Here is a 26,683-nt window from a genome sequence, read left to right as displayed (position 1 = left end):
GGACCTGAAGCAAGGATATTTAAACTACGCTTGAAATTCAACGTAGTTTCCAAATATGTGGATTTGCAATAATGTTTGTCTGTATTCTTTAACAAGGCATTGTACGTAAATCAAGGCACAAGGATCTTCCTTACGCAACATGACACACTTACGTGTCGAAGGTGATACTGAAATAACCCATCTAATGGGGATTACATTAGCATTTCCACGGTTCGGGGTGCCGCGCCCACGGACCCGGAACAAACCGTTTGCCAAAGCGAACGTAGGTCAACAATAAGAAATTCATGACTAGCTCAGAGTGCGGAAACATCTAACGAAGTGTCTGGACGGGACACAGGAGTGTCGCAAGTCCATTCGGTCATACCGAATCGATCATTACATATTTTAACCTATATGTGTATACTTAACTATACCTATGTGTATATGTATTTATATATGGTTCCCATTACAATTGCATTCAATCAGGCACGACCTTACATGTATATATATGTATACGTACATATATACATTCGCACCAAAATACATATATATACACCTGTATGTATTTATATATTGAACTCTTTGAAACCCAAGGCATGTACACTTATGCCAAAACCCTAACCAACTAACGAAAGGGTGCGGGGCAAGTCAAAGGCTAACCTGAACCCACTATGGTTCGGTTCCAAGTAGGTGTAAACTGGTTTTGATAGGGTAGAGTGTTAACAACCACAATAATGGCATAACGGGCCTGCAAGTGTGCCAAAATGAAGGTCCGCACACCTGCTGCCAACAGGCTCCAATTAATATGGTGGTCTGGTCCTACGGACCAGACTGTTGTACCTACCATCAAGGTCGGGTCCAACTCATGGATCGGTCCATACCTGCTAAGGGGGTTCGGTTGGGGCTGGTTCAAGCCCCGACAAGGGCCAACCGGTTAACAAAGAGAAAGGGGTCCTAAGGTTGATCGAGGTGTCTGGTCCATAGGACCAGACTGTTGTCACAACATGCTAAGGTCTGAACCTTTCAGTTCAGACCAGAGCCCAAAGGGGCTTTGCCAAAAGAGAGGCCTCGGGGGTGTCCAACACTAAGCGGCTGGCACCCGGCTCCAACTAAGTGGAGCCACGGCTAGCACTAGGTGCTAGTAGGGCTGCTAATGGGTTCAGGTTTGAACCGTGGTTCAAACCTGAACCCACTAAGTGCTAATGGGACGCCAAGGGGGCATAGCACCCAAGCGATGCGCGCCCAGCTCCAGCCATGAGAAAAACGGGCTGGGCTAGGTTTGCGCCCACACTGGTCAAACCAGCTATGGTGCGAGTCTGAACCCTTGGTTCAGACCGGGACCTTAGCCCATGCCGAAAACTAACAACATTAAGATATATATATATATATATATATATATATATATATATATACAGAAATATATTAGTACATATATATAAAGGTTTTTATTTGAATGTTTTTGCTGGGCGTGCGGCCACCCACACGGCACCCAGCTCCGAATCTAGAGCACAGTTGGAAGGACAAGGGGTCTGGTCCATTGGACCAGACCGAGCCACCCTTGCCCTCATGAACCAGAGCCCAAGGGCTCGGTTCATGGCTGCAAAAAGGGAGTGTTGGGCACGCCCAAAGTCGGCCCAACCTGCTCCACTCCCTGGTTCAAACGAGAGAAGCTGAAACAAAAATAGGAAAGGAATAAAACTTGCTAGTTGTCGGAGGCCTGGCCTTCCCACATCCTAAAACTGGCCACGCCATGACCTATGACCAAAAGCTCGGCTGTAACACCAGTCCCAACGTGCTGGGACTGGGTTGAGCCCGACACCCAAAGGATGGAAGCACGGACGGAAAAAACGACGGCTGGGGCACACCAGTCGGTGCTCCAGCACTCCAAAAGAGTGCTAAAACGGGGTGTAGGCTGGACGAGCCTAGCTCGGTCCAACACACCCCGGAGAAGCATATGACAAGGGAAAACGCCATGTATCCAAAAAGAAGAAAACATAAACATTTCTTGCTAAAGTAACCAGAAATTATGCGTAGAAGAACTAAAATCTAAAATAAGACGGTAAAACCGAGAGAAAAGGATAGCATGTTCATGCAGCACACATTTCTTTTTCCTAATGTGAACATAGGAGATCAAAAACTAAAATAAGAGGGTAAAGAAAACCGAAAATGAATGCAACATAATTTCTAATGTAAACTCATGGCATTTCAAGATTAGAAAAAAAATCTCTATTGCTAATCCACCATTGGGCTTGCATGCAAGGATGCAAAGCTCCACCAGTTTCCTTGTCATTCCAAAAATCCAACCTAACAAGGTGAGTCTTCACCTTAGCTACTTGTAGAAGATGGAAAAAGGTTGATGTGCTGTAGCTACTCCACGCCAAGGAGGTTCTCACGGTTTGGAGGAAGGAGACAAGAGGAGAAGAAAGAGGTTTGGGAGAGAGAAGAGAGAGAGAGGTTCCTAAGGAAAATCGCCCAACAAGAGAGCGGCCTGTTTTTTTCTAAAGCTTTTATAAGAGTTTGCTTAGGGTTGGACGACTGGGATTAATCCCTCCAAGATGGAGGGCTGGGGAGCTCTACGCCCCTCAACAAGCAATGCATGTCATTCTTTCAAAAAGTTTTAGAACCTTTTCAAAAACGCCATTTTGTAAAGCCCTTAAAATTATGAAATTTTACAAGGGGGCGCCCTTGGCTGCCACCCAACTAGCCCAATCATTTTTGAGGGTTTGAATCTTTTCAAAAATCTTTCAAGTTTGCCATGGGGCGCCAGCCCCATGGCTCCCTTTTGGAAATGATGCCCCTCATGATGGAGCCTAAGCTTCATCATGAGGTTTTCTTGAAAAGATAAGTGGCCAATGAAGACCTTCTTTTAAAAGCCATGCAATTTTATTTTAAAAAATGCCATCCAGCTGGTCAATCCTTGACCAGCTGGTCAACCATGGACATGAACGTCCACTATAGGGTCGTCCAAGGGGTTTGGATCTTCTAATAGATCCGGATCCAAATCCAAAAAAAATCGCATATTGTGTTTCTTATAAAGTAATGCTTATTTACTGCATTAAAATACTGATTTAATTCCAACAAATCATTTTGTTCTCTTCATAACCTTAATTAACATAAAATAGTCAATGCCTCTTGAGAAAATTACCTTTCGTTTGCTAGAATTAAGCGTTTTAAGATTCGGGTCCCAACTTGAAGCAAAACTCGTAATTCACATGCACTGACAAGGTTTTTTTGTTGCTGGGTTCTCAAATTTGGGGTGTATCACTACAACCCTAATCCAAACTGACCCTAAAAGTTTCAGAGGTTAACTCGTTCTAGATTTCCCAAAATTGCTCTTTTTACATAAAATTATGCGATTTTACCCGATTCTCAAAATAAGCAAATCTTCAGAAATTGCCAAAACATAAAAATTCATCAATTTCAACATATTTACATAATATACATCAAAATTAAAATCGTGGATCTTACAACGCTAGTATCGGGATGGCCCCGTACGAAGCGTTGTATGGTAGACCTTGTCGGTCGCCATCTTATTGGTACGACATCAGCGATAGATCGAGCGAAGCGCCGATTGTTCTTCAGCACTACACGCAGCAAGTGCAGAAGATTCATGAATGTTTGAAGGCAGCGCAAGATAGGCAGAAGAGTTACGCCGATAAGAGACATCGCGAATTGTCTTTTGATGTGAGAGACATGGTTTTTGTCAGAGTTTCGCCGATGAAGAGCATGTTCATTTTGGAAAGAAAGGGAAGTTGAGTCCGAGGTATGTTGGAGCGTTCGAGATCGTAGCGAGGATTGGTGAAGTGGCATATCGTGTTGAGTTGCCTCCACAATATGCCCACATTCACAATGTTTTTCACGTGTCGATGCTCAGGAAGTACATTCCTGACCCATCGCATGTCATTCATTACGAAGATCTGGATGTGTAGGAAGATCTGACTTTGTCAGAAAGGCCTATCGACATTGTTGATTGACGAGATCAAGTTTTGTGTACCAAGACTATTCCGCTAGTAAAGGTACGTTGGCAGCACCATGGCATTGAAGAATGCACATGGGAACCAGAAGCAAGCATGAGAGAGACGTATCCAGAACTTTTTGTAACCTCCTAAAGGTGATTTTGTGGACGAAATCCTTTTTTTAGGAGGAGAGGATGTAAGATCTATGACTTTCATTTTGATGTATATTGTGTAATTATGTGGAAATCGATGAATTTTTATGTTTTGGCAATTTCTGAGGATTTGATTATTTTGAGAATCGGGTAAAATCGCGTGGTTTTATGTGAAAAGAGCGATTTCGGGAAATCTAGAGCGAATCAACCTTCGAAACTTTTAGGGTAAGTTTGGAATAGGGTTGTAGTGATACACCCCAAATTTGAGACCCGAACGACGAAAAAACCTTGTCAGTGCATGTGAATTATGAGTCTTGACTTAATTTCGGACCCGAAACCTAGAACGTTTAATTTTAACAAACGAGAGATGAATTCCTCAAGAGGCATCAACCATTCTACGTTAATTAAAGTTATAAAGAGAATAAAATAAATTGTTGGAATTCAATTATTATTTTAATACATTAAATAAGTGTTTCTTTATGACATACATAATATGTGGGTTTTGGTTTTGGATCCGGAGCACCTAGTGGATCCAAGACCCATGGACGACCCCTATAGTGGACGTCCATGGCCATGGTTGACAAGCTGGTCAATGCTTGACCAGATGGATGGTAATTTCGAAAATTTCTTGCATGGCTTTAAAGCTTAGGCCTTTATTGGCCATGTGTCTTTCCAACACCCTCATGATGAAGCCTAGGCTCCATCATGAGGGGCGCCATTTTCAAAAGGGAGCCATGGGGCTTGTGCCCCATGGCAAATTTGTAATGTTTTCAAAGGCATTCAAATCTTCAAAACCCATTGGGCACGTTGGGTGGCAGCCAAGGGCGCCCCCTTGTAATTGTTGCAACTTTTAAGGCTCTTCAAAAATGGTTTTTAATGATGGTGTTTTTGAAATTCTACAAAACCCTTTGGGAAGACCAACATGCATTGGTTGTTGGGGGGCGTGGAGCTCCCCAACCCTTCATCTTAAAATGATTGAATCTCAGCCGTCCAACCTTTTTTAAACTTCTATAAAGCCTTTACAAAAAATGGGTCCCCCCTTGTTTTGGGCGATTTTTCCTTCTTTCTCTCTCCCAAAGCTTCCTCTCTTCTCTCAAGCCCCTTCACTCCAGCCGTGTGCTTCTTCTTGGCGTGAAGAGTTGCAGCACCTCCCTCATCTCCAGCTAGCTAAGGTGAAGACTCACCTTCTTTGTAGATTACGGATTTATATGAAGCCATTGGCGCCTTGCATCAATGTATGCAAGCCCAAATGGCGGATTAGTTGGAAAAGCTGTTTAGAATATTGAATCTTCATTGTTTTCATAAGCTTTTGTGCTGCATGCTTTTGAAATAGATTTCCTTTGATTTCCTACATTGGCGTCTTTGTTTTTGTTTCATTTGTTTCTCCTATACATGTTAGTTGTTCACTTTCCATGATAATGCTGCTATGTGTGATCATCGCAAATTTTTTTTCCTCTCTTGTATCTTTCTCTCTCTTCCTTCTCTTTTTCCTTTCTAGCCTCTATTTCCTCCTTTTTGAAGGGAGAAAATAGAAGACAGAAAAGAAGAGAGAAGAGAAAAGAAAAGAAAGAAGAGAGAAGAGGAATTCTTTTGCGGGGTCTCACTTGACCTTGATTTGAAAAATATTTAGAACATTACTCGCCTCCGTTTTGAAATATTGTGGGAAAATGGAGAGACGGGGCTCGCTCGTCGGTACGAGGTTCGACTGTTCCTGACGCCTTTACCAGGGGTAATCGAACCAAGGATCAAATTTATGCCTTTTGCTTTGCCAAAATGTTATCTAAGAATTTATTTTAAGTCTAAATGCACAAAGAATCATGCTTGTGCAATGCAAGGATGTATGCTCTTTTCAAAAAATGGTTTTGGAAATCTTCAAGTGTTCTGAGATGGACTTGATAATGAAGTGAAGAAATGGTTTCTAAATGGTAGAATCTAATCTTAGAACTTAAGATAGATTAGGAAGGATATTTTGAAGTTCTAAGTTTTTGAACTGATCAGAGTTTGGAGAATAAATCTTTGAAAAAGGAATGATTTAGAAATGAAGATAAAACAAGAAGAAGGGAAGTTTCAAAGTCATAAATGGACCTTGAATTAGAATCTTGAACCTGGATGAAAAAATGAAATTGAATTCTAGCTTTGAAGTTTTGAAATTAGAATGAGATTTGAGAAATCCAAAATAAGATTGAGAGATGGAATCAATTTTTGGAATTTTTGAGAATCAAGATAAACTTGGATCTGGAATGAAATGGAATTGGACTTGAGAATTGGAATTGAGAATAGAATTTGATTTGAAATCTGTAACTCAAGATGGAATTTAAATCAAAAAGTCTGGATCCTAAATAGATTTGAGATCCAAGATGAAATTGAATTCTGGATTTAGAATCTTAAATGGGAATTGGATCTGAAATATGAGATCCAATGATGGAATTTGGATCTGAAGTCTGAGATCCAAGATGGAATTGAATTCTGGATCCTAAAATGGAATTTGGATCTCAAGTCTGAGATCCAAAGTGGAATTGGGTTCTGGATCCTAAAATGGATTTGGATCTGAAGTCTGAGATCTAAAGTGGAAGTTGGATTTGAAATCTAGATCCTAAAGGAGAATTGGACTCTGGACCCTAAAATGGATTTTTGGATCTGAAGTCTGAGATCCAAGATTAGAGGTGGATTCCGAATCCTAAAATGGATTTAGAAAGCCCAAATGGGACTTTTGAAGATGGATCTGGGTTTTGAAAACCCAGATTGAATTTAAAAATTTTAGAAAAGAATCGAATTTTGAGATTCAGAATCAATCTCAAAACTTTGATTTTGATAGGGAGATAAACTTGATTTTTGAAATCAGAAGATGAATCAGAGATTTCAAAGTTAAATTGAACTTTGAAATTGGATTTGAGATATTGATTTGAATTTGAATTTTGAAAATGAATTTGGAATCTCAAAATTGATTTGAACTTTGAAGTTTGACTTATATTGGAATTTTTGAAGTTTTGAAATGAATTTGAAATTTCAAAGTCGAATTGGACTTTGAAATCGAATTTTTAAATCTTGAAAATGAGATAGAATTGAATTTGAGTCTATAAAATAGAATTGATTTGAGAAATGAAGAAAGATACTCAAAATCACTTGGAGTTTTGAAAAGAAATTTTGAAAATATGATGCAATTCTATCCTAAATGATGAATGAATTTAAAAAATTTGCAATTGGATTTGAAAATCTTATTTTATTCTTTTAAATGAATTAAAACAAGATTGAAGATATAATACATCCTTGACTATGGTCATTTGAATGTATTATATAATAATCTATATTTAAATTCAGGTGAAGAATAAAACATATTTTGGTGATTTTATAGAGTTTAAAATGAAATTAACTCTCAATATATCCTGACTATGGCCATTGATATATGTATTGAATCAATTTTAAACTAAACTCTGATAAAAGAGGAAAATTTTTAAAGAGGATATGATGAATTTTGAAAAGGATCCAGTGGGGATCCAGTGTTATCCTATAAAAGATAAAAATCCTAAGTTTTGTTTACATCCTGACTATGGTCATTGATGTAAATCATCAACTTAGGATTAATTACCTTTTACAAAATGGTGCATGATGTCTTCTTTATAATCGTTGTAATTTTGAAAAGATTTTTAAATGAAAAACATGTGAAAACCAGACATCAAATAATAAAAACCGGTTCTCGCTAGTGGATGAGACCGGGTCGAACTCAGGGAACGGGAATATTTCGTATTCAAATACACAAATCTAAACTAGTCTTTATTGCCGAATTATTAAAATGTAAAATGTTTAAGAAAGGTAAAAACAACTAACTATTACAACAAATGAATACCCTTCGCAGAGGGCGTAAAGTGCAATATTTACAAACCCAATTAAATTCCTAATTCTAAACTGAAAAGTAAAAAGAAGCTTCTACTCTTGCACTTTCGTGTCACGCAATCGCTTCTGCTCCACTCCTGTGCTATCCTGCACAAATCAAATGAACACGAACAGTACCAGAGATAGAAATAGACTATACTAAACTAGCTAGATGCTAAAAATATGAAATTATAACACGTTTAGATCCGAAATATGATTTCTAATTAGATCTAACTAATTAACTACAGTTTAGGTAACTAACCAACTAAGCTAACAATTACAAGATGAAACAACAAGAAAACATAGGAAATCGAGCATGATGAACAAATTGAATAATAAAAAAATTCAAAAAAATCAAAATGTAAGAAAACAAGAAATTGAATAGAAAAACTAAGCTAGATGAATGTATTGAAAAACCAAGAAGATAACAAAATTGAAAAACAGTAGAAAAACAAGAAAATCGGAATGTAAAGAGAAAAAAACAGGAATTGAATCGTTTAAAAACAGGAAATGAAAAACATGAAATGAATGTTAAAAATAGGAAAATTAAGATCAACAAGCAGGCAATTAAAAATCATATGGACTTAAGTAAAACATAAAAGAAATGAACAGGAAATTAAAAGAAATTGAAATGAACAGGAAATTAAAAGAAATTGAAATGAAAGCAAACAAAACATTGTTGAACTGAAAACAGTGAAACTCGTAAATGAAAACAGAAAAAAAATAAAAAATGACAGTAACAAGAGATTAAAAATCAAAATCAGATCTATGCTAAGAATGAAAACAGGATTTAAAAAAACAAGAAATCAAATCAAAACAACTAATGAATCCAAGTGAAACAGAAAAATCAGAAAATCAAAGATCAAAACATTCATAATTACGAATTACACACAGAAAATCAAAATTACGAAGTGAAAGAAAACTAATGAATTAAGAAATCAGACACACACATAGAAAACTAAAGAAAAATCAAGAAATCAGAAAATCAAAACAGGAAAATAACAAACGCAGAATGACAGAATCGGTTGAACAGATTTGCAGATGCTTAATACAAGAAACAGAAAAACAAATGCTTAATACCTAATTCGATCTATATTTTTCTTTTTATTTTTATTTCTCTTGTTTTTGTTTTTTTTTTTTTTCGGACGAACACAGTATGACAGAACAAGTAGAAAGAAGAAGAAGAAGAAGTAATCTGAAGAAGAAGAAGAAGAAGAAGAAGAAGATGCAGATCGGAAGAAGAAGAAGAAGAAGTAGATGAAGAAGATGCAAACCTTACCGTGAACATAGAGGGGTTAGGGAAGAATGGCAGCCTCCACCACCACGCCGTCGCCGGACTAAAGAGATTCCACCACCACCACCGGCTGGAGGAGATATAGAAATAGAGAGAAGGGGAAGAAGGAGGTAAGGAAGGGCCGGCAGTGGTGTGGACGGTGAGAAGAGAGGGAAGAGAGGGAAAGAGGGGAAAGAGGGAAGCTCTGGCGTGAATGGGGGAGACGCCCTTTTTTTTTCCGTTTTTTTGGGTTTTAAAAACAAGCAAACCGGTTTGTAACAGATTTTTTTCAGTTTTTCAAAAAACGCAAACCGGTTAAACCGGTTTGCTATTATTTTTTTCAGTTTTTTTTTTAAAATCACAAACCATGTAACAGTTTGTTTTATTTTATTTTTTTCAAAAATCTAAAAAAAAAACTATTTAAAGAGTTTTTATTTGCTAAAAACCTCAAAACCTCATTTGATTATTTTTTTTTCTAAAAAAATATAACTATTCTAATCTATATATTTAATAATTTTTTTTTTCTTTTCTATAAAGAAAACCAAAATTATTTTATTAACTAAATTGCAAAATAAAGCTACTTTTTCAAGCATTTTCTAATTTTAATTCATTTTTGCTCATTTACTCAAAACCAACATAAAATTGGGTTTTAAATCAATTTTTTATGAAATCATGCATATTTTTTATATGAAATAACCCTAAAATATATGCATGATCAAATACCCCCATGCTTATGTTTTGCTAGTCCTCGAGCAAACTAGAAAAATGCAAGAAATCAAACTATCACCTAACTCACTTTCGTAGGAATCACGGTTGCATTTAGCTCATGCAACAAGCCCTTTCAACCCCTGGGTTACCCTAGTGGACGAGTAAGGTCTCGTGAGGGTTTGCAGTGATGCTACCCACAAACATCTCTGTCATGTATGCATAATATTACACATCCTCATAAGTAGTAGGTAATTAAAGACTTTGTTTTCACAAATATTTCGTGTTACAAAAAAAATCAAAACATAATTAGAGTTTTTTATATACCACCACAGAAAAAGAATTTCTTTCACTTTTCTAAATATCACAATTATTTATGTTTTATTCTTAGAAAATCCAATAAAAACATATTATTATTTACTTATCCTCACTCATATGTTTTCTGCACAGGTTTTCTCAATCACACTTCTAAGCACTAAACTTTTCTTTCTTTTTAAGCTCTTTTCTTCATTTTTTCATTTTTCACGCTTTTTCTTTTTGCTCACTTATTCTTCTCTTATAGCTTGCGTGTGGTCTGCTTTTATGCCTTGTGCAATGTCAATATCTTCTATACTTTTTCAATGTATACCAAAAGATATCAACTAAGACATAAAAGTGACTTCCTTCATTCACCTTTATAACGTGAGAGTCAAACATTTCAACTTGTATCTGTTCTCAGGTACTTAGGATCATGAAGTTTTCCACTCTCCTTTTCGAAATGGAATTAAAAGTTTCAACTTACATCTAAGTTCCATCTACTAAGGATTGTGGAATTATCCAAACAACCTAACGCATGCTTTTTTTTTTTCTCTCTTGAGCTCTTTTTTACACTTTTGTTCATTTGCTTAGTTTTTCAAAAATAGAACTGTGCATGTTCATATTTGCGATTCAAAATAAACTCTAACATGTATCTATCATCATTTCTTCAAAATCCGCATAAACAACCATAATTTTTAGATCCATGTCAGAAAAAAAAATTTTGCGGGGCTTAAAAATCCTCTAAAAACATCAGATTTGAAATAACATTCATATAAGTTCAAACTCTTTCTTTAAAAATCTACTTTTCATGAGAGATGTGTAAACATGTGCAAGAACGTCAACAAAAATATTAAGGTGTGCAAACTACACCCTCCCCCATGCTTGAATGACACTGTCCCAGTGACACTCCCCCATGCTTATATGAAACTACGTGAATGCACATGAGAGGAAATAAATGAGGGAAAAGAGTAGAATAACCTGGCATGAATTATAAATGCACGTTTTATGAATGTAATGAATGCAATGTATATATGACAAAACATAAAACTCATGAATGAAACAAAAAGAACATGAAAAACTCATGAACAAAACGAAAAAGAAAAACAAAATAAAATCTATAAATTCTAATCAAATCTAATAATATACAAGATATGGGTTGCCGCCCATAAAGCGCTAAGTTTCACATCCCTAGCCAGACGGATCCCTGGAAAAACCTTCATCGTCCATGAGATCAATGGACATGAAGTATCGCTCAATGAGGCTCTATGAAGAAAAGAGTGTCATATGTGACACTACGCACTGTGTTTCCATCCCTTCTACCTCTAAATGTAGTATCAAATCTCTCTCGACATGAAGAACAGAGATTAGTCTCATCTGAGAGACTGGTCAAGAAATGAGAGTCTAGGACCGACCGAGTATCAATGAATGCAACTTCAGACAAGTGGTGAATATGATCAGGCTTGACTTGGTCAAGCACCTTCTGCATCTGTACCTCTTGCTTACTAAAAACAATCGGTGATCCTAAAGGCTGAGAGAATGGGGCTTTATGAATATGTGATGATAATGCATGTTGTGGGCCTGGCCCCTTCTGCTGAGGTATCATGGAGATCGACTCGTCAGTAGAAATGATATGGGGCTTATGAGTCGATTCCTGAATGGGATGATACGCCTTCCCGCTCTGAAGGGATGTAACAAACTTAACCTGCTCATGATGTGAATCAGTTGGTTGCAAGTCAAATGACATGGAATCCTCTCCCTTGGATGTGACAACAGACTGACTATGAAGGTTCTCCTGGCTTTGCCTACTGAAGGTCTCAACCAATTGTCCCATTTGAGTCTCTAGCTTGGCTATTAACTGCGTATGGGAGCTCAGAACTTGTAATATCCTATCTTGGAAGGATTGACTAGGTGAAGGCTCATGAGAATGGGGTTGAGTATAAGCAGATTGGGCTGGGATATGAACCTGTGGAAAAATGGGATGCGAGTAACCTTGTGAAGGGTTACTGGGTCTATACTGTGTCTGGGAGGGCTGATGGGATGGGGAAATGGACTGGTTTCGCCAACCTGGGTTATATGATGATGTAAATGAATCAGGCATGGGTTTAGCGAAACCTTGGGCAGCATTCACCTGCTCCTGAACGAATTCAGGATATAATGGCGCTGTCGAACATTCTGAAACACAATGTGCAGGGCTAGCACATAGCTCGCACACTCTTTCTACTGGACTTCTCGAAGAATTGGCTAGGAATTGATCTAACTTCCTAGTCAACTGGTCAACCTTGGTACACAAATCTAACTGAGACCCTACTTCGGAAATCCCTATTTTCTTAGGACCACTAGACAGAGATGTAGTCCTATCGAGCCGTGAAGACAAGGTATGATGCATCGTGTTTTCACTCAAGGTCTCGAATAAAGACCACGCCTCGTCCTCACTCTTAAGCATAAAAGTGCCCCCACAAGACGAATCAACCATTTGACGGTGCTTCTCAGTAAGCCCGTCATAAAAATACTGCACCAACTGCCAACGAGGCACCTGGTGATGGGGACACTTGCGGAGAAGATCTTTCAATCTCTCCCAAGACTCGTGAAACTGTTCTCCCTCAATTTGAGAAAAACCGGTTATAGCTTTACGAAACTGATTCGTTTTACCAATTGGGAAGTACTTTTTGAGGAATTCGCACTGCATTCCTTCCCAAGTAGTAATACGAACCGTCTCAAGAGATTTTAGCCAGTGCTTGGCTTTATCTTTGAGAGAGAACGGAAACAAAGTCAACCTCATAGCATCATCTCCAAAGTTATTGATTCGCACAGTCAAGCAAATCTCTAAGAATTCGTCGAGATGACGATATGGGTCTTCATTGCTAAGGCCATAAAATGAAGGTAACATTTGAATCACACTGACCTTAATCTCAAAATGGCTCGCTCCTACATCAGGTCTCATGATGCAGGAGGCGGGAGTATACGTATTTGGCATGAAATACTCCCTCAAAGGACGGATCAAATGATGATCGGCAGCCATTGCGTACACCTTGGAGTAGACCGGTGTAGCACACGTCCTAACTTTGGGTTTTCTACCTAACTAACGCACTAAGCGGCCAAACCACGCAAACCACAAAGCGAGTAGACTAAAAACAACAAAAACTAAATAATCACCACGCAGTTACACATAATAGAGATTATGCAAAAAAATATGAAATCTATGTGTACGGTACCAATCGTACACAGTCACCTATAAGGGGATCCTAGTAGGTAGGTTGTGCAGAAAAGTAAGTTCGTCTCTAAGATATGCACATACGTGGTTCTAAACCTAAATGCAACACAAACACTAGGCAATAAAGTTAATACTAATATTACGCCATTCCCCGGCAACGGCGCCAAAAATTTGATGTCTTCTTTATAATCGTTGTAATTTTGAAAAGAATTTTAAATGAAAAACATGTGAAAACCAGACATCAAATAATAAAAACCGGTTCTCACTAGTGGATGAGACCGGGTCGAACTCAGGGAACGGGAATATTTCGTATTCAAATACACAAATATAAACTAATCTTTATTGCTGAATTATTAAAATGTAAAATGTTCAAGAAAGGTAAAAACAACTAACTATTACAACAAATGAATACCCTTCTGTAAGACCCGCAATTTTTCAGAAAATATCTAAATAAAATTCATGAGGCATTTACTGGTAAAAATAGCATTTTCTCTCAAAATGCGAAACGAATCAATTCCTGCGAGCCAGTTATACTTAGGATATTCGTCGATTCGCGAATATATGCTCAAACACTCTGGAAGCCATAACTTCCTATCTGAACGAAATCAAAGGATTCCTGCGAGCCAACTTTCTTAGTTATGTCAATACGAAGGGAATGGCGTACTCAGAATTTTTCGGAAAAAAATCACCGAAAACCCGAAATTCTTGCGGGACCCACGGAAATATTGGTGGGACCCACAGAAATATTTCTCAGAAAATGTTCTAGAATATTCTAGCACCTTCCAACATCTTTCAGGACCTTCCATCTCCTTCCAGCACCTTCCATGGAAGGGACTCTCAGAAAAGCCCAAGGGTAAAGAGGGGATTCTGAAACTTGGGGCCCAAGTTTCAGAACCTATAAATAGAGGAGCCCCCCTCTCTTTAAAAATCGCCAACCCCTCTCTCTCTCCTCCTTTTCCAAACCTCCCCTACCTAGCCTAGCCCACCTGACCTGGTCTGAGCCTGCCTGACTTAGCCTGAGCCTGCTTGACCTGGTCTGAGCCTGCCTGACCTGGTCCTAACCCACCTGACCTAGGTCTGAACCTACTTGACCTAAGTCTGAACCCAGTTGACTTGACTTGAACCTGGTTTGGTTCAAAGTCAAAGTCCAAGTCCTTTTTCGTCCGAAGTTCGAAGTTGATCCTTTTTCGAAGTCGAGCCTCGTTCGAAGCGTTTGAAGCAATCAGAGTCGTTTCTTCCTCAATTTGAAGTAAGTTCGCTTCATTAAACCATCTCTCTCAAGTATTTGATTGTTTGTATATAGCATATACTTTCTGAAGTAGTATCTTGCTTTAGTTCTTGGTTGAGCCCTCTAGGACACTTCGGTGTTAACGCGCTCGCCTCGTAACTATCGTCGGATATATATGTTCAAATGAGCAGTATATGCGTTCTTCAAAAATGGTATCTCACCCTAGTTCTTGGTTGAGCCCTCTAGGACACTTCGGTGTTCACGCGCTCGCCTCGTAACTATCGTTGGATGCGGATCTAGGTGTATATCTGCTGATTCTGCCGATGCATCCTATATCGCACAGGCTATGTAATTTACCTTTGCCATCGCGTCGTATGATGCCAAGGCTCCCTGTTTTCTGCATTTCCGATTATTGCACTTCCGATTATGCAATGTATTTACTTACGCCGTCACGTCGAACGATGCCAAGGCTTCTGTTTTGTTATATATGTAGAATATTTCGTTCAGTTACACACCCTAAACAATAGTATATGCATTTCTTTACGCCGTCGCTGTATAAAGCACAGGCTTCTGCTTATACTACATATATGGCGCGTAAATGAGCATTCAAATGGAGATCAACTCCAAATCGCCAATGCGATTCCCTGACCGCTCCTCGTTCAAGATTCTGCTTGACGAATGAAGCCCCTATTGGAAAGGCTTCGGTTTTTGGCAAAATGCTCATTACGTAAAGACTAAGTCAATTACGTATGGCCTGGCTATAGCCCAGGGTTCCTGCAACCTTGATGGATGCAAAGTACACACAACGGTGCGCGTCTATTTCCCGAGTTAAGCGTAGCGATTTCCCACCAAAGAGGGGAGATGCCGCTGAAATGGATAAAAGAAACGCACGCTTTCTCCGTAAAAGAGAGGAAGTGCTGCTGAAATTTCTGAAGAAGCTAAGAATAGCTTAGAAAGAACGTAGCAGGATACTCTGACATATAGCAGAGTGCTACCCAGTTCATGGTTTGCCCTCTACAACGTAGAAGGGTTCGTCGCACCACTGCCGGTAGAGCAGGGGAGGTGCTGACGAAATGGTTGGTAGAAGAGCTGTCGGAACCAAATGGAACGGCATCATGATGTCCGTTGATGGAACGATGCCAGATCGGCTCGTATCCTTGTGCCTGCAAGGGCACCTTGCTCGTAAGGGCCGCTGAGCCAGAGTAGAGGTTGCGCCTTGGCTAGGTTTGGACTCGTTGCGTAAAAATACGCCGAGTAGCCGATCTATTTAGATCGAGTCATATACATGCTCATTGAGAACGGTTACGCAACCAGACTCGTAAGGGCCGAAGAGCCAGAGTGTGTTGTTTCCACCCAAAGAGGTGTGATGCTCGTGGTGGCCGAAGTGCCAAAGAGCGGTGTTCTGCATGCATATGAATAAGACTTAAGGTCGCACATACCCCGCGGTTGAAAATCGTGTTAGGGGTACCCTCTCAGTAATGACTGTGTTGGGGCGGACTGAATGGGGTCGGGTATATACTCCCGTAGTGCTAAAAGCACGGGCTGCCTAAATGGCATGCAGATTCTGTCCAAGTAATTGTAAGACTAACAGACCCCTTCAGGAATTATGCTCACTGTGGAATGACAGTGATGGTACAGCCTTGAGTGACATGTATTTTACTTTGGACCTGATAGAGTCCACGATGGCCTCAGTCACTCATGGGTTTTGGGGTCGTGGTTATCCTTAAGATCTAAGGATTGAACCCAACTACTGCAAGTAGAGGATGCATCCGAATATGGGCCTAGTAGGGTTCTCCCAGTTGAAACATACTGCCCTACTATGGATAGGGTCAACAGGCCTCTAGGGTATCTAAAATACATAGAATAATCAACCCCCAGAACGTCGCGTTGATGCCCGGACAATAGCTCTACCTGCGTACCAAAGGCGGGAGCGGTTAATTATCAAACAATGCATTAGCTTAGGTACAACGATGCTTTGAATGTATGAGTGGATGACGTATTGAGTCAGTCCTGCATAACCTTTGTGAAGGTGTCATGTTCGGTATACGACTGGACCGACTGGGCAAAGACCCGTGTTGTATCCGCACGACTAAGCGAAGCTCGAGGAGCTGTCCTTAGATGCGTGGGATACGGATGTGCCAAGTATGAAGACTTGAGTTAGACATCACTTTAAGACCCGGAAGAGGTCATGGCTAAGTCCTGGAGACTTAAGCGGTTATCCAAATCACAGCCCTGAAAAGGCTTGCTCTAAGTCATGAAGACTTGAGTGGATGTTCAACTCATAGCCCTGAGGAGGCTTCTGCGATATACGCTAAGTCTTGGAGGCTTGAGCGTCGTTATTGCGCATTGCGACCCTGAGTGGTCATTATTGTACTTGAGTTGAATGGGTGTATGACTGCATGCTTACCAGACCATCAGTGGTTCTGACCCCGTTTTATGGGGATTTCAGGTGTTGGACCTGCGTGGCGATATGCGGAGCAAGGCGGCATCGAGTTCCAGGGTTTCTCTAGACAGAGTTGTACTGCTTCCTTTTATTGAACCTACACTGCTTTTCTAAGCAGTAGTGTTGTAATAAACATGTGGTTTTCGATAAAATGGAACCCCTTGGTGGTCAATGAGTTGCTTGGCCACATACCTGCAACGTGCTCGGAGTTTTCTAAAACCGACGACTCATTATCGTCTTATTCTGCTGCTAAAAGTTTTTCTAAGTTCCGCTGCAAAGAAAAAAAAAAGAAATTCATGAAAATTTTAACTTAGCTTTGTTTTGGAAATCCGGGGCGTTACACCTTCGCAGAGGGCGTAAAGTGCAATATTTACAAACCCAATTAAATTCCTAATTCTAAACTGAAAAGTAAAAAGACGCTTCTACTCTTGCACTTTCGTGTCACGCAATCGCTTCCGCTCCACTCTTGTGCTATCCTGCACAAATCAAATGAACACGAGCAGTACCAGAGATAGAAATAGACTATACTAAACTAGCTAGATGCTAAAAAATATGAAATTATAACACGTTTAGATCCGAAATATGATTTCTAATTAGATCTAACTAATTAACTACAATTTAGGTAACTAACCAACTAAGCTAACAATTACAAGATGAAACAACAAGAAAACATAGGAAATCGAGCATGATGAACAAATTGAATAATAAAAAAATTCAAAAAAATCAGAATGTAAGAAAACAAGAAATTGAATAGAAAAACTAAGCTAGTTGAATGTATTGAAAAATAGGAAGATAACAGAATTGAAAAACAGTAGAAAAACAGAAAAACAGGAAAATCAGAATGTAAAGAGAAAAAAATAGGAATTGAATCGTTTAAAAACAGGAAATGAAAAACATGAAATGAATGTTAAAAATAGGAAAATTAAGATCAACAAGCAGGCATTTAAAAATCATATGGACTTAAGCAAAACATAAAAGAAATGAACAGGAAATTAAAAGAAATTGAAATGAACAGAAATTCATACTTGAAATGAAAGCAAACAAAACATTGCTGAACTGAAAACAGTGAAACTCGTAAATGAAAACAGAAAAAAAATAAAAAATGACAGTAACAAGAGATTAAAAATCAAAATCAGATCTATGCTAAAGATGAAAACAGGATTTAAAAAAACAAGAAATCAAATCAATACAACTAATGAATCCAAGTGAAACAGAAAAATCAGAAAATCAAAGATCAAAACATTCAGATTTACGAATTACACACAGAAAATCAAAATTACGAAGTGAAAGAAAACTAATGAATTAAGAAATCAGACACACACATAGAAAACTAAAGAAAAATCAAGAAATCAGAAAATCAAAACAGGAAAATAACAAACGCAGAATGACAGAATCGGTTGAACAGATTTGCAGATGCTTAATACAAGAAACAGAAAAACAAATGCTTAATACCTAATTCGATCTATATTTTTCTTTTTATTTTTATTTCTCTTGTTTTTGTTTTGTTTTTTTTTTTTCGAACGAACACAGTATGACAGAACAAGTTGAAAGAAGAAGAAGAAGAAGTAATCTGAAGAAGAAGAAGAAGAAGAAGAAGAATAAGATGCAGATCGGAAGAAGAAGAAGTAGATGAAGAAGATGCAAACCTTACCATGAACATAGAGGGGTTAGGGAAGAATGGCAGCCTCCACCACCACGCCGTTGCCAGACTGAAGAGATTCCACCACCACCACCGGCTGGAGGAGATATAGAAATAGAGAGAAGGGGAAGAAAGAGGTAAGGAAGGGCCGGCAATGGTGTGGACGGTGAGAAGAGAGGGAAAGAGGGAAGCTCTGGCGTGAATGGGGGAGACGCCCTTTTTTTTTCGTTTTTTTGGGTTTTAAAAACAAGCATACTTGTTTGAACCGGTTTGTAACAGATTTTTTTCAGTTTTTAAAAAAACGCAAACCGGTTAAACCAGTTTGCTATTATTTTTTTTCAGTTTTTTTTTTTTAAATCACAAACCGTGTAACAGTTTGGTTTATTTTATTTTTTTCAAAAATCTAAAAAAAAACTATTTAAAGAGTTTTTATTTGCTAAAAACCTCAAAACCTCATTTGATTATTTTTTTTTCTAAAAAAATATAACTATTCTAATCTATATATTTAATAATTTTTTTTTCTTTTCTATAAAGAAAACCAAAATTATTTTATTAACTAAATTGCAAAATAAAGCTACTTTTTCAAGCATTTTCTAATTTCAATTTGTTTTACCTCATTTACTCAAAACCAGCATAAAATTGGGTTTTAAATCAATTTTTTATGAAATCATGCATATTTTTTATATGAAATAACCCTAAAATATATGCATGATCAGTGCACGTGCCATTCGTGTTTCACCATTGTGAGATTTTGGAAAATAAAGGTAAAAAGCATGAAAACAAGCAATTTATGGCATTTACAATGCTCATTCATTCTATCTAAAAGCTAGAAATGTAAATTCTCATTAAGATCTAACTTTTTACAGTCTCAAATTGAAGTTATAAAATTTCTGATAGGAGGTTTAAATCCTTCATGCTTTCCCTGCAAAATGAATTAACCCAAAGCAAGATGCAAGATATAGAAATAAATGTGGAATTCCATACTGATGTGCATATTCTTGTATTTAATGAAGCAAGTGGGTGGGATTTCCTAAGTGTGATGCATGAATTTAGTGAGAAGTTGCAACATATATACTTAAAGACAATGCTTAGTCCTAATGAGAAATGCATGTATAATGATATATGAGACATGGGCAAGTCTGAACGGATATTCAACTAGGCATATATAGTACATAGGCTGGACCGGATATATATATATATATATATATATATATATATATATATATATATATATATATATATATATATATATATATATATATATATATATAACACAGACTTGGACTAACTGTATATGCAACCTGAAATATATGTAATTCTGGACTGTGGAGTGCACAGGTGTTGTGGAGTGTGGTTGATAGGGGTGAAACTCAGGTGGCAGTGATGGACTACCAGGTGATCAACTCCAACCACCTGGCTCAGTTTACCAGGAAAGAGGAGATTTGTAGACCCCCTCCAGCAGCTATGAACTGATTTATAATACTATAAATGGAGGAATTTTTCAAGGATATCTACCGATGATATCTCTAGCTGATTTCAGCACTACAACTTATTGAAACAACATGCCAGAAATTTTTACACAGCAAAACAGTAAGTTCTTTCAGCATTATTTATAATATCTCATGTAAAACAGTTGAATTCAGCAAGCCAAATTTGGGTTTTTGGTATATAAGATAACTGAATCATGCATTGGGAGTTCGGCCAATGGATATGAATAAATTCATAGATTGACTTTGCATCGCGACATGTAGGAAATATACAATGCAGGATAGCATACATAGAAAGCATAATTACACAGATGAACATTATGTAAAAAAAACAGAATAACATTATCTACAGAAAGTGACCTAGGTCATTTTATATACCATGTAGATAATAGGAAAATCACCATGACCAACCTAACTTGAACCACCGATCTTACATAATCCTCTGATTATATCATAGCCTAATGAACCATCTTCAGACACATGTTTTCAGTAAACCATAAAGCAGAGCATCCCTTTTTAATTACAGTAAATCAAAAGGGGAGAATCAAGGTTGTTCTTCAAGGAAAACAACACTATTAACAAAATCTAATTATAATTTGAAGGAAAAACTATACTTGTAGTAATATAGCAACTTACCCACAAAAAGTTGCTCTTCAAGTCTTTATCGAAATTCACAGCTGCAGGAAATTATACCAGATTATTGACTATTGATGCACACCGAGCAATTCCAGCGACCAAAATGAAAAGCTACAGCACCCTGGATAAGGGTTGTGAATGGACCGACAGATCTTTCCAAGTTTGGGGAGAGGGCCCAGTGGACATCTGTAGCAGTGCTTAATACCAGTGATGTTTGGCAGGGGTTGTGGAGAGGATCTTTCTGGAGGGTGGCCACGCACAAAAATTTGAAAGGTTGCTGGAGGTCAATTCATCGATCCAGATGATCACATATAAAAATGCTCAGCAGCAGCTGACGTCTGTAGCAAAGATTCAATATATCAGACAACTATATATATCAACCTCAGTAAGCTTGATTAACCCTGCCAATAAACTCAATTAAGCTCATCAGAACTCAGTTAAAAGCTTGTGGTTATTGGGGGCCAGAGTTCGGCTGGCAATTGAACAATACTGAGATAGTCATTGATCTTCACAATGCTGATCTTTAATAATCTATTAAGAACTGTCAAGGAATACATTCTGATAGAGAAGCAAGATACGATGAAATGGAATTATTAAGTAATCGAAACAAGAGAATTCAGGTTATTTTGAAAATTGAATGTGGCAAAAATTTGCACTTACCTGTAAAAAAAAAAAAGGAAAACTTACCATAAATTGGGTAGTCGACTCAGACATTTATACACCCACTTAATTGAAATCGGATAATCCATATTTGAGATTATTCAGCCACTGTCTAGGTACCACTCCTGATGCGCCGAGCTTTCTGTTGGTGCTTGCCTCCTCCCCTTTGATAAACAGATGTTTAACTTCAAGCAACTTGAGCGTGTTAAGACATATATCTCCTGTATCCCTCGGTTGCAGATGCTTTTGAATGGCTGGCTTCCTTCAGTCGTATGGAAGAAAAACCAAGGAGTTAAGAAGAAGGCAAAGAAAAAGATAGGGGAAAAATGTTGGGGTGAAGACGGATCTTAATTAGAGAGAGAAGGGGGCAATGGGCAAACCAGAAGGAGTGAGGAATGGATCAGAGGGCAATGGGCGAACCAGGAGGGGTGAGGAATGGATGGAGGTGAAGGAGTAATGGGGTTTGTTAAATAGGGGAAGAAGGAAAAATTGAGAAGGGATTTGTTGGCGATGAAGGGCTTAGGGAGGTGAAGATGGAGGTTGTTGGTGATGGAAGGCTGACTGAGGGTTCAAGCGAGAGGGAGGAAGAGGAAACTTCTAGAGGGAGAATTTGTGAAAAGAGAGAGAGAAGAGGCTCCTGTAACCCTAAAAAAACATTTTTTCGTGAAAAGGCTTTTGGCAAAAGGTGGTTCCCTGTTGAAAGATTTTCAAAACGGTGGTCTTTTTCAAAAGTTTTTGCAAAAGAACGGTTTTAGTTAAAAGATTGTTTTTTTTTTTAAAAAGAGGTTTTCAAAAACCGATTTTTGTTTCTTTTCTATTATATATATATATTTTTTTCTTTTTCTTTGTATTTTCCATTTTTTTGGTATTTTTTGAAATAAAACTATGAAACTAGGGAGAAATAAGGGATTTAGAAATCATTTTATAATTTTTGAGAAATATTTACAAAAGAAGGGTTTTTCTGAGAATTCAAGGCTATTTTGGAGAAATTTCTTCAGAAAATGGGTTTGGATCCAAGTTTTGAGAAAATATTTGAGTTTTAAACCTCGAATCAAGGAATATAACGTGATGGATCCAAACGGATACCGGATGAACTGTCTGAGCCTTTTAAAAGGTTATTTTGGTAATTTTGAGAATTTGATTTAAAAATTGGACAACGAAGCTCAGATTTGGATCTTTTATCTGGATCCGGATCCGAAATTGAGTCAGATATATAAAATGAATTTAATTTTAGTAAAACTTGAGAAATAAAATGGAATTTAGATTTAAAGGTGACTCAGTTACTCAGAAAATGGAATATGGGGCAAAAAGGGAATATTTACAAAGTTTTGAAAAATTTGGAGTGTTTACACTATGCCATTCATTTTTCCTTTGATTGCTGATTTACTTCATGGCACCCTCATCATAGGGGTGTGCTGGACTAAGCTGGGCTCGTCCAGCTTACACCCAACCCATCAGCCCCTTCATTTTTTTTGTGTGTGTGTATTTCTTTCTCTTTTGGGTTTTCTGCTAAACCCAGTCCCAACACAATGGGACTGGTGTTGCAGCCTAGCCCTTGGGCGTGGGTCACAACGTGACCACCCCCTTTGAATTGGCGAAGGCCAGGCTGCCGGTGATTGATGTGTAACTCTCTTGTTTCCTTTGTTCTTTTTTATTATTTTTACTTTTTATTTTCATTTCGGTTTTTCCCTTTGGAACCCGGACTAGAGCAGCTGGGCCGGCTTTAGGCGTGCCCAGCACACCCTCTTAGTTGCTATGAACCGAGCTCTGGGGCTCTGGTTCACGCTGGCAAGGGTGGCTTGGTCTGGTCCAGTGGACCAGACTCCCCTTTGTCCATCCTTTTTGCTCCAAAATGGAGTTGGTGCCACACGGGTAGCCGGTGCATGCGCTTAGGGATTTGGCACCTAACTTTTCTTTTCTTTTTTTTCTGTTTCCTACTAGATCCTTCGGTTCAGGTCTGAACCGAGGTTCAGACCTAATGTTTTGAGCGCTTGGGCATGGCACAAGGTGCCAGCCCTACCTACCTACCTACCCCTCCCCTTTGTGGGAGCTGGATGGAGCCTCGTGGTGCCGAGCACCCAGGCTCTCTTCTTTCGGCCATTTTCGGTTGCATACAAGTCTGAATCATGGTTCAGACCTGTGCATGTGTTAGAAACCAGGTTGGTACATGGTGCCAGCCATGGTTGTGTTTTAGGATGGGTCGGGTGCCAGCCGCATGGTGTTGGGCACCCGGGCCATGCAAGCTGACCCTTTTGTGAGTCCAGGTCTGAACCAAATGGTTCAGACCTATTGCTGGCTAACCGCAGCTCGGTCTTATAGACCAGACCGACTTGGTCCAGCTCTTTGTGCTCAACTCGCAGACTTAGCCATAGTTGCCCTTGTCGGGGCTTGAATCAGCCCCAACTGAAACCCTTGGCAGGTAGGGTCCAAACCGTGAGTAGGACCTGACATGGATGGTAGGCACGACAGTTTGGTCCGTAGGACCAGACCACCCTTAATTAGAGCCTGTTGGCAGCAAGTGTGTGTGGACCTCCATATTGGCACACTCGCAGCCCTGTTACACCATTATTATGGCTGTCAATATTCTACCTTATCAAACCAGTCTGCACCGACTGCGATCCGAACCATAGTGGGTTTGGGCTGACCTTTGACTTGTCCCGCACTCTCTCGTGAGTTAATTAGGGTTTGGCATAACTACCCATGCCTCGGGTTTTAGAGAATTCGATATATATATATATATATGTATTTTGGTGCGAATGAGTATATTTATATATATATATATATATATATATATATATATATATATATATATATATATATATATATATATATATATATATATATATATATATATATATATATACATGTAAGGTCGTATCTTATTGAGTACGATGACATGGTGTTATCATCGCAAAATTTTTAACTTTTGCGAGTCCAACTGACCTTTGAAAAAGATTTTGAAAATAACTCGCCTCCATTTTTAAAATGTGGGATAATTCCGAAGAATGGGACTCGCCTGTCGGTACGAGGTTCAACCGTTCCTGGCGCCTTTACCAGCGGTAATTGAACCAAGGATCAATCTACTGCTTCGCTCTGCTCAACTTGTCTAAACCATATTCTAATTCCTAAATGCACAAAGAATCAGGCATGTGCTATGAATTTCTGAAAATGCATATTTGAAAACATGATGTTTGCTTGAAAGATTGAAAAATATTTGGAAAATAAACTCTTTGAAAATCATGAATCATGATTGTATTTGAGAAAGTGAAAATTGATTTATGAAGAAATATAAGGATTTTGTGAAAATCGATTTTGAGAAATGTGAAATAACTTTGGAAAACTTGATTTCTTTGAATTCAAACTTTGAAATTGAAAATATAACTTAGAAAATTAAATTTGAAACTTGAGAAATACTTGAAATATCATTTGAAAACTTAGAGTTTTGAGAAAATCGATTTTAGAATAAGACTTAGAAATTTTGAGAAAATTGATTTTTCTGAATTGAAATTGGAATTTGTAAATGCATGAATTGAATGAATATGGATTTGAAATACTTGATTTTGAAGAATTGAGAAAATCTTTTTGTATTTTTGAGAAATGCAGTGCATTTTGAAGTTATCCTAAGAGTGTAGGCTGAATGTGGCTAATGTGAAGATCATAAATCTGGGTATCATTCGTATTCTGACTATGGCCATAAATACGAATTCCACCAAGTTTATAAACTTCATAAAGGCTAGTGCACGTGCCATTCGTGTAGACCATAGTAAATTGGTAAAAATATGCATGAATAATGCATTCATCAGATATTAAAATTTGCAAAATTAAACTATATGCAATGCATCCTATTCTATGCAGGAATTGAAATTCTTATTCCAAAATTAATTACAATTTACATCACTAATAAAATTTAAATACAGGAAATAAAGAAAAATAAAGTCTTCAATGTTTCTGCAAAACTAGAAAGTTAGGTTAGTGAATATATGTTGGCTTTTCTAGATTTATCCAGCAATATCTGGAAATTGCTGGATTTTGCTAGATATAAGCCTTTTCCTTGATTCCCTTAAATCAAAATTATAAAAATATGAATTAAACTTGAATAAACATGAATATAAGATTTGAAATTTCAAAATTGGGGTCAAAATGACCAAAATACCCCTAATAACAAGACTATGGCCTTGAAATTAGGGTTTTTAGAAAGATATTTGATAAAATGCAAGTTTTGAAGTTCAAATGAAGATAAATCAAACTAAATATGATGTAACATGATTAAAAATATGAAAATTAGGGTTAGGGACTTCGAAATTGAGGTCAAATGACCAAACTACCCCTGATAGCAAGACTATGGCCTTGAAATCAGGGTTTTTTAGAAAATATTTTGGTAAAACTTAGGTTTTAGGCACTAAATGAAGTCAAATAAGCATCAAATTAAACCTAAAGCATACTAATATGATTTTGAACATGATTAAACCCTAAAAATATATGCTTATGCACGAAAATCCAAGAATATCACAAATTTTGTGATTTTTTGCAGTGTTTTGGAATTCTTCGGGTACCCTGTTTTGCAATTCAAGTCATTCAAGCATCAAACGGATTCTAAAAATCCTCAAAATTAGTATCTGCACTTTTTATATCCCTAATATCAAATTAGATATATAAAAATATTTTTTTGGCATTAAATTAATCCGAAAATTGCATTAAGTCTTTGAATATTGCCATTTTTTACCTAGTTCACCAACCAGTCTCAGTCCAAGACCCGAACCAGGGATCAATCCTCCATGAAAATTTCTTATTTTTGACAGAGACCAAATAGACAGGAAAACAGAACTTTTCCTTTTTACAGATCTGAATAAGCCCTTAAAACCAGGGAGATCCTTTTCCGGCAATCCGGCCTTGAATACATTGATTTTAACTTTGGTCCTAACTGATACTTTCAATAGAAAATTTTGGGATAAATAGCAGCACTCATTCAAAATATCTGAGATTTTAATAGTGAACAGTGATTAAAAAAATAATAGTACTCACTTTTTACTGATCATGAATCAAATCTGTATTTTGGGATTTATGAATAACACAAGTCTGATTAGGGTTTTGGTAAACCCTAACGAGTTTTAAATTGAAAATCAGAGTCTCTGACAAAGGAAAAATAC

This window comes from Nuphar pumila, chromosome 1, assembly GCF_984573655.1.
Source record: "Nuphar pumila chromosome 1, dmNupPumi1.hap1.1, whole genome shotgun sequence".
Classification (NCBI taxonomy): Eukaryota; Viridiplantae; Streptophyta; class Magnoliopsida; order Nymphaeales; family Nymphaeaceae; genus Nuphar; species Nuphar pumila.
The sequence above is the reverse complement of the archived record's forward strand: the minus strand, read 5'-3'. Positions refer to the sequence as shown.